At 27.6% G+C, this 10,000-nt stretch overlaps 3 non-coding genes across 3 annotated transcripts in view; all 3 read right to left on the bottom strand.

The window, feature by feature from the left end:
* Positions 1 to 1,542, bottom strand: part of LOC123303940 — a 4,580-nt gene extending 3,038 nt beyond the window's left edge. The window contains exon 1 of the ribosomal RNA XR_006536006.1: positions 1 to 1,542. This exon is cut by the window's left edge and continues 3,038 nt beyond it. This is a non-coding gene — a ribosomal RNA (large subunit ribosomal RNA).
* Positions 1,543 to 2,177: 635 nt separating this feature from the next.
* On the bottom strand, positions 2,178 to 2,332 carry LOC123303941. The gene has a single exon (XR_006536007.1). It is a non-coding gene; the product is annotated as a 5.8S ribosomal RNA (ribosomal RNA).
* Positions 2,333 to 3,285: 953 nt separating this feature from the next.
* On the bottom strand, positions 3,286 to 5,441 carry LOC123303942. The gene has a single exon (XR_006536008.1). It is a non-coding gene; the product is annotated as a small subunit ribosomal RNA (ribosomal RNA).
* Between the last annotated feature and the right edge of the window lie 4,559 nt (positions 5,442 to 10,000).

Below are 10,000 nucleotides of genomic sequence, written 5' to 3'. Positions count from 1 at the left end.
ATATTCTCATAGCTTCACATTATAAATAATGTTTTTAAGCAAGCTAGAGATCTCACCCATTTAAAGTTTGAGAATAGGTTGAGGTCGTTTCGGCCCCAAGGCCTCTAATCATTCGCTTTACCGGATGAGACTCTTATATAATGAACGCCAGCTATCCTGAGGGAAACTTCGGAGGGAACCAGCTACTAGATGGTTCGATTAGTCTTTCGCCCCTATACCCAGTTCCGACGATCGATTTGCACGTCAGAATCGCTACGGACCTCCATCAGGGTTTCCCCTGACTTCATCCTGACCAGGCATAGTTCACCATCTTTCGGGTCCCAGCGTGTACGCTCTAGGTGCGCCTCTATTATAATATAATCCGAAAACTAAATTATAATAATATAAGACGCCCTAGGAGTGCGATATTTAATACATAATATAAATATATCCTCCTTTTATCATTTATAAAAAAATATAAATAATATTTACTTTCATTGTGCCTTTGGGTTTCATAAAATTTATAAATATTTCGATGAAAAAATATTTTATTCCCAATGACTTGCGTACATGCTAGACTCCTTGGTCCGTGTTTCAAGACGGGTCCTGAAAGTACCCAAAGCTATATCGTCGCTGACAGATAAATTTTTAATAAAAAAAAATGAGCCAGTTCATTATCATACACCTACTGACAGTTAAATAGTATCATATAACGGCATAAAATCCGTATATATAATATGTTTTAATAAAAAAACCTATTTATACTCGTGGTGGATCTGAACGCGTTAATAACGCGACTCAATATCAATTTATAATTAATACCATCAAACAATTAATCAAGAAACATAGGCGTTTAACATACACAAAATATTATCAAAAAATAATATTGTACATTAATCAACGCACCAATGCCTATAGATTAATATTTAATGGGTCGCAACGTCCTACAAGATGAGAAGTGCATACCTCGTTATCATACAATTAACAATATACAGCAGTGCATATATTTTTACTAAAAATAAATTCCTAATAAAAATTTTTGTCACATGCTAGTACAAATTGGTTGATTAACGATAAAAAGTAAATGAATCTCATCTTTCGACCTTTCGGGTTTCTCAGGTTTACCCCTGAACGGTTTTACGTACTCTTTAACTCTCTCTTCAAAGTTCTTTTCAACTTTCCCTCACGGTACTTGTTCGCTATCGGTCTCGTGGTAATATTTAGCCTTAGATGGAGTTTACCACCCACTTAGAGCTGCACTCTCAAGCAACCCGACTCTAAGGAAAGATTCACCTATCATCAATAATAATCACTACGGGCCTGGCACCCTCTATGGGTATATGGCCCCATTCAAGATGGACTTGGATGTATTATATAACAATAGGTTTATATTGAATCTTCCTAAACACTACATTCCCCAAGTGTCTGTTTATCAGCCACGGGGTTCAGTGCTGGGCTTATCCCTGTTCGCTCGCCGCTACTAAGGGAATCCTAGTTAGTTTCTTTTCCTCCGCTTAATAATATGCTTAAATTCAGCGGGTAATCTCACCTACTCTGAGGTCGTAAAAGTTTTTAGAAGTATTAAAACAAAAATTTTTTTTATATATTATGTTTTTGTTATATTTTATAAGTAAACAATTTTCTTAATTATTCATACTCAAATTTTTTTAATATTATTATATAATATTATTTTTATATTTATCTAAAGAGAAGAAAATAAAAAATAAATAATTATATATATTAATTTTTTTCGAGTATATTGAAAATTTTATTACAAATAAAATATTCCATAACAAAATATTAATATATAATATTTTTGTTTATTCTTCTTTATTTAATATTTTAAAAATATATTATTAATATCATTTATTATTAATATTATTATTAACATAAAGTTTTATAATATTATATATAAATGATAAAAAATAATATTGATATATTAATTTAAAAATGTCGACAAATAATAAAAAATATATAAATTTTAAATGCTATTAAAAACATTTTATATTTATTTTTTTCTTATATTTGGCGTAAAACATTCATATATAAATAATTTTACATTTCTTTTATAAAAATTTTATTTATCAATTTAATTAAATATGAAAAAATAAATTTTCTTTTTTAATTATTGATAAATTTCTTTTTCATAAAAAAAATTTTATGTAAAATAATCTTTTATTATATTAATATAATGTATACGACCCTCAGCCAGATGTGGTCCGGGAACAGTATCCAAGGACCGCAATGTGCGTTCGAAATGTCAATGTTCATGTGTCCTGCAGTTCACAAGTTGACGCGCAATTAGCTGCGTTCTTCATCGACCCACGAGCCAAGTGATCCACCGTCCAGGGTAATCTTTTTAAATTTTAAATGTAAGTATTATTATTAATAATAATCTTTATTTTTAATATAAAAAATAAAATTATTAATTTATATATCTTTATAAATTCTTTTAAAATAAAAAAATTTTTCTAGAATATAAATTATATATTTTATTTTAAATATATATATATATAAATTAAAGATATTATGGTATTAATAAATATATACATAACATTTTTGATATTTTTGTTAGTGCTAGCTAGATATAATAATTAATATTTGGTATATTTTATAGAAATGTATTTATTTTTTTTTTATAAATTATTTTCTACATAAAAATATATATAATATTAATATGGTACAAAACAAATGGGTTTGTTTTTTAACATAATAACTTTTAATAAAAAAAAAGAAATATCAAGACAAAACATAAAGAAATTTAAATTTGAAATAAATTTTATTCTTTAAAAAAATTTTATCTTGTGTTTTCTTTATTTTTATTATATAACATAGAAAAATAAAAATATAGATTATATCAATTATAATCTTATTTTATTTTTCTTAATAGAGATTATATACATATAAACAAATAATTTCAATATATTCTATTTTTAATTTCACTTTTTTATAAGAGAAATTATTTATAGATTTTATTAATAATTATTGTTTAATAATAATAATAATATTGAATATAAAAATATTTTATATGTAACAAATATATTATTAATATTTATATAATATTCTCTATATTATATGTATAGATATATTATGTGTATAAAAAAAGTTTGGCGTATTACTTTAATATGATATCATAACCAAAATAAATCTCTTTTAACACATAATTACTATTATATATTTTGAGAAAATTACATATTAATATGTTATTTTGTTAAAAAAAATATTTCTTATCAATAATATTTTTATTTTTTGGAATATTTAAAAACAATACAAAAAATATAAATAAATATATTTTATATATATCGTTAATGATCCTTCCGCAGGTTCACCTACGGAAACCTTGTTACGACTTTTACTTCCTCTAAATGATCAAGTTTGGTCATCTTCCCAGCAACATCGGCAATATCAGAAATATTGCCGCGTACCAGTCCGAAGACCTCACTAAATCATTCAATCGGTAGTAGCGACGGGCGGTGTGTACAAAGGGCAGGGACGTAATCAACGCGAGCTTATGACTCGCGCTTACTGGGAATTCCTCGTTCATGGGGAACAATTGCAAGCCCCAATCCCTAGCACGAAGGAGGTTCAGCGGGTTACCCGGACCTTTCGGCCTGGGAGGACACGCTGATTCCTTCAGTGTAGCGCGCGTGCGGCCCAGAACATCTAAGGGCATCACAGACCTGTTATTGCTCAATCTCGTGCGGCTAGAATGCCGCCTGTCCCTCTAAGAAGAATTATTTGTACGCCGGCAGTAAAAACCACATCAAAAAACTGCGTACCCATACACCATAACATATGCAACATAAAGCACAATATATACAAAATATAATCTTGATCGTTAAATCTCAAAAATACATGCATATATAAATACAATACATAACACACATGAAAATGAATGAAATGGGAAACAAACAGCCGATGGGCCTTGAGATGCCGGTAAAGTACGTCTATTTAGCAGGCTAGAGTCTCGTTCGTTATCGGAATTAACCAGACAAATCGCTCCACCAACTAAGAACGGCCATGCACCACCACCCACCGAATCAAGAAAGAGCTCTCAATCTGTCAATCCTTCCGGTGTCCGGGCCTGGTGAGGTTTCCCGTGTTGAGTCAAATTAAGCCGCAGGCTCCACTCCTGGTGGTGCCCTTCCGTCAATTCCTTTAAGTTTCAGCTTTGCAACCATACTTCCCCCGGAACCCAAAAGCTTTGGTTTCCCGGAAGCTGCCCGCCGAGTCATCGGAGGAACTTCGGCGGATCGCTAGCTGGCATCGTTTATGGTTAGAACTAGGGCGGTATCTGATCGCCTTCGAACCTCTAACTTTCGTTCTTGATCAATCAAAACATTTTTGGCAAATGCTTTCGCTTCTGTCCGTCTTGCGACGATCCAAGAATTTCACCTCTAACGTCGCAATACGAATGCCCCCATCTGTCCGTATTAATCATTACCTCGGAGTTCCGAAAACCAACAAAATAGAACCGAGGTCCTATTCCATTATTCCATGCACACAATATTCAGGCAAAATTTGAGCCTGCCTTAAGCACTCTAATTTGTTCAAAGTAAACGTACCGGCCCACCTCGACACTCAATTAAGAGCACCGCGACGGGATTGCAATTGGGGGCTGCCACCGCTCTTAACGGTTAAACACTTACGACAAATTACATAATAAAAATATATATAATGCATTAAATAAATAATAACACTAAAATATACTTTATACATAATCTGTACCACCCACCGGTAGGACGTCCCACATAACATGCTAGTTAAACAATGCGAGCATTGAACCAACAGTGTAGGACACAGATTCGACTACGAGCTTTTTAACCGCAACAACTTTAATATACGCTATTGGAGCTGGAATTACCGCGGCTGCTGGCACCAGACTTGCCCTCCAATGGATCCTCGTTAAAGGATTTAAAGTGTACTCATTCCGATTACGGGGCCTCGGATGAGTCCCGTATCGTTATTTTTCGTCACTACCTCCCCGTGCCGGGAGTGGGTAATTTGCGCGCCTGCTGCCTTCCTTGGATGTGGTAGCCGTTTCTCAGGCTCCCTCTCCGGAATCGAACCCTGATTCCCCGTTACCCGTTACAACCATGGTAGGCGCAGAACCTACCATCGACAGTTGATAAGGCAGACATTTGAAAGATGCGTCGCCGGTACGAGACCGTGCGATCAGCTTAAAGTTATTCAGAGTCACCAAATTAAACGATGCAAATTAAAATTTACACCGATTGGTTTTGATCTAATAAAAGCATTCCTTCCATCTCTGGTCGGAACTCTGTTTGCATGTATTAGCTCTAGAATTACCACAGTTATCCAAGTAAATGTGGGTACGATCTAAGGAACCATAACTGATATAATGAGCCTTTCGCGGTTTCACCTTAATTTGGCTTGTACTGAGACATGCATGGCTTAATCTTTGAGACAAGCATATGACTACTGGCAGGATCAACCAGGGAACTATTTGTATTTATAATATTAAATATATAATAATATACATGATATTTTTGTTTTCTTATTATAAGAAAAAAAATTTTCATACAATAATTATTAATATATAATAATATTATTACAATTTCATTTTAAATATCAGATGGTCTCACCCATTACTGATATAAATTTTTTTTTTTTTATATCTCTATTGTTTTAAAATTAATAGAAAAAACATATGAGATATATATATTATTATTAATTTTTTTTTTTTTCAAATATATATTTTATTATGTCATTTATATAATTTTTTTGCTTTTACAAAAAGAAATATATAACATGTTATTCATAATAAATATTATTGAATAAAAAAAAAAAAAAATAATTATGATTTTTGTCAGACCATCACCAAATGGGTCTTAAAATATTTCAAACATTTTCTCATACTCGTCGCTAGATTGAAAGCGTCATTTATTTTTTAATTTTATTTAAAAAGTTAATTTTAAATAAAAAACGTTATAATAACACTTAATATTCTCGCTTGGTATGAGGTGAGTCAATGTAATATTATTTATAAAAATAATTTTTATATAAATATTGTGTGCTCATATGGGAGTGTAAAGTTTAAAACTTATAACCCATGAACTTGCTTTGACAAAAAAATTTATATGTTATTCTATTTATAATCAATAATTTAATAAAAAAAAATTTTTTTTTAAATATTGATATAAAAAGATATACATATAGAGGTTTTTTTACAAAATTCTCATTAATTTTTTTACAAAAATAATAATACAATATTTAATATCAAAATAATCCAAACTGATTACCATCCAGACTATTATCAATATATATAAGATTGTATTATTATTCATTTCAATACATATTTATTAAAACTGAGATAAAATTTCATATATTAATAAATATGCATGTGTAAAAAAAAAAATTTTTATATAATAATTGAAAATGTTTTTGCTATTATTTTGTATACATACATTAAATAATTGATAACAATTTAATACAATGTACACCTAAAAAATAATAACAGCATATACATATTCGAAACATTACTAGCAAAAAAACCAAAATACAATATTAAATATCAAAATAAACCAAACTGATTACCATCCAGAATATTTTGAGTATATATATATATAATTTTGTATATTTTGCGTTCATGTTAATAAAATATATAAATGATACATATTTGAAAAGTGTTATTCTTCTTTCTGTTTTTTCGTAATATCATGGTGTCCATAGACATGCAAAAGCGTCATACCAAGCCATATACATACCTACACCACCTTTGTTGAATGATACACGAACAGTATGAAAATTAAACAACATATTCAATATCATTTTATATTATACTAAAATAAATGTTATTCTATTAAGAAAGTGTATATTTTTAAATTTGGCATTCATTACATAGTCAAAATACAATAATAATATAGATGATACATATACGATAATTGTTATTTTTCTTTCTGTTTTTTCGTGATATCATGGTGTCCATAGAATTGCAACGACGTCATACCAAGCCATATACAACTCTACACCACCTTTGTTGAATGATACACTTAGAGTATGAAAAATAAACAAATTATACTATATCATACTATATCATATATGTAAGACTGTTGAACATAATACCACAAAATACACTATTTCATATAGATATACATTCATTCTTGTCAACATAAAAGTACGTTATAAATGATACATATACAATAAGTTTTATTCCTCTTTCTGTTATTCCGTAATATCATAGTGTCCATAGAATTGCAACGACGTCATACCAAGCCATATACAACTCTACACCACCTTTGTTGAATGATACACGGACAGTATGAAAAATAAACAACCTATTCTATACCATTTAATATCATACTAAAACATGAAACAAATGTTATTCTATTAAAAAGTGTATTATTTTATTATATTTAGTATTCATTACACAGTCAACATACATAAATGATACATATACGATAAGTGTTATTCCTCTATCTGTGCATCCGTAATATCATAGTGTCCATAGAATTGCAACAACGTCATACCAAGCCATATACAACTCTACACCACCTTTGTTGAATGATACACGGACAGTATGAAAAATAAACAACTTATACTATACCATACTATATCATATGTGTGAGACTGCTGAACGTAATACCACTAATACACTGTTATACACAGATATACATTCATCTCATTAACTTACACGCACTATCCATCATATATATTAAAGACATTACACCCGGTGCTTCAAACTCAAAATATGATAATGTTTAAAATGGCTTTAAACATCATAAACTTTACAGAATAATCAAAATTTAAAGAAAAAAATTTTAAAAAAAAAATTTTTTTCAGCTAAAAATTTTTATTTTGGGACCAAAAAAATTTTTTTTTGCTTTTATCATATTTTATTAAATGAAATTTATGCATTATAATAAATTATTCAATAAACATTAATAATTATAATAAATTATTAAAAAATTTTTGGAATTAATGCAAATTTTTAGAAAAAAATGTATATTTTTTTTTTATATACAAATCGTACATGTTATATTGCGACAGGGTACCGGTATAATACATGTGATACATATGTAGATTTTCGAAAAAATTTTTATCCTTTTAAATGGTCCTAAATACTATATAAAGGTAAAATATATAGAATTTTTCGGGATTCATTAAAAAATTTTAGGGAAAAAATTTCATTTTATTTTATATACAAATCGTACATGTTATATTGCGACAGGGTACCGGTATAATACATGTGATACATATGTAGATTTTCGAAAAAATTTTATCCTTTTAAATAGTCCTAAATACTATATAAAGGTGAAATATATAGAATTTTTCGGGATTCATTAAAAAATTTTAGGGAAAAAATTTCATTTTATTTTATATACAAATCGTACATGTTATATTGCGACAGGGTACCGGTATAATACATGTGATACATATGTAGATTTTCGAAAAAAATTTTATCCTTTTAAATAGTCCTAAATACTATATAAAGGTAAAATATATAGAATTTTTCGGGATTCATTAAAAAATTTTAGGGAAAAAATTTCATTTTATTTTATATACAAATCGTACATGTTATATTGCGACAGGGTACCGGTATAATACATGTGATACATATGTAGATTTTCGAAAAAAATTTTATCCTTTTAAATAGTCCTAAATACTATATAAAGGTAAAATATATAGAATTTTTCGGGATTCATTAAAAAATTTTAGGGAAAAAATTTCATTTTATTTTATATACAAATCGTACATGTTATATTGCGACAGGGTACCGGTATAATACATGTGATACATATGTAGATTTTCTAAAAAATTTTTATCCATTTAAATGCTTCTAAATACTGTATAATGCAAATATATATAATAATTTACAGAATTAATACAAAATTTTTATTGTACAAATTCACATTAATAGTTAATTGGTTAAAAAAAAATTTCAATACACAATGGGAATCAGGCTATTTTATTGGAACTTATTTATAATTAATTCATAATATATTTTTCTATATAAATTGATTAATTGATTTTACATTCACCGTGTAAACGTATACACCATTCAAGTAACATAAAAAAAAAAAAAAAAAAAAAAATTATTATTATATTCTAGTAATACATAATAGTTATTCGCTAAAAAATATTTAATAGACAATAAAAATCTGACTATTCTGTTGTGAACTTATAAATTATTGATTCAAAATATATTTCTCTACCTAAATTTATTAATTGTATACACGCCCCCATGTACGTTGTTCAAGTCATATATTATTTTGCATAAGGATTACAAATAAATATTATATAATAAATAAGAGTTAATAAAAATTTAAAATTTATTATCCATTTTAAATTTATCAGCTAAATAAATATTTTTACATTCTTTTAAATTATTACTTTTTATTGTATTAAGAGTATATATCTAGTTTTATTAATCTTAATCCTTTTACAAGCACTAATATTATTTATACATAATATATTTTTATTTTATGTATGGAAAGCATAACTTGCTAAATACATCCTAACAATTTAAAAACTTTTCATTTGATTAATATTATTTACAATAGCTAATATTAATAGAATCTGAATAATCAAAATTATTTCTTTAAATATATGAATTCCGAATGTAAGTGTCCATCATAATACTTCATTAAGTTTATATTTGGCTAGCAACCTGTTATGCATAAATTGCTTTAAAGGTTGCCTACTAAACATATTATAATTATAATTATTAACAATTTTTGTCAATTGCGATTGCATTTTTTAGTATAATCAATGGTAGCGATTATAAGTAAAAACAATTAAAATCATTATAATAATTGTTAGCGATTATAATCAATATTGATAAGATGGAAACAAAAAGTGTTTATTCATAAAAAAAGCTCTTTAATTTATTACATTTAAAAACAAAAATTTTCTAACATAATAAATTAAAGAGCATTTATTATCAATACCATTTCTTACCATAATCGACTAAAAATATTATTATAACTAATAACTTTATTTATAAATAAGCAACCATTTTATTATTAATAGATTTAATAATATTAATTGTAAATTATAA

The sequence above is a fragment of the Chrysoperla carnea genome (genome assembly GCF_905475395.1).
Source record: "Chrysoperla carnea chromosome X unlocalized genomic scaffold, inChrCarn1.1 SUPER_X_unloc_163, whole genome shotgun sequence".
Lineage (NCBI taxonomy): Eukaryota > Metazoa > Arthropoda > Insecta > Neuroptera > Chrysopidae > Chrysoperla > Chrysoperla carnea.
This window is presented reverse-complemented; position numbering and strand designations above follow the sequence as displayed.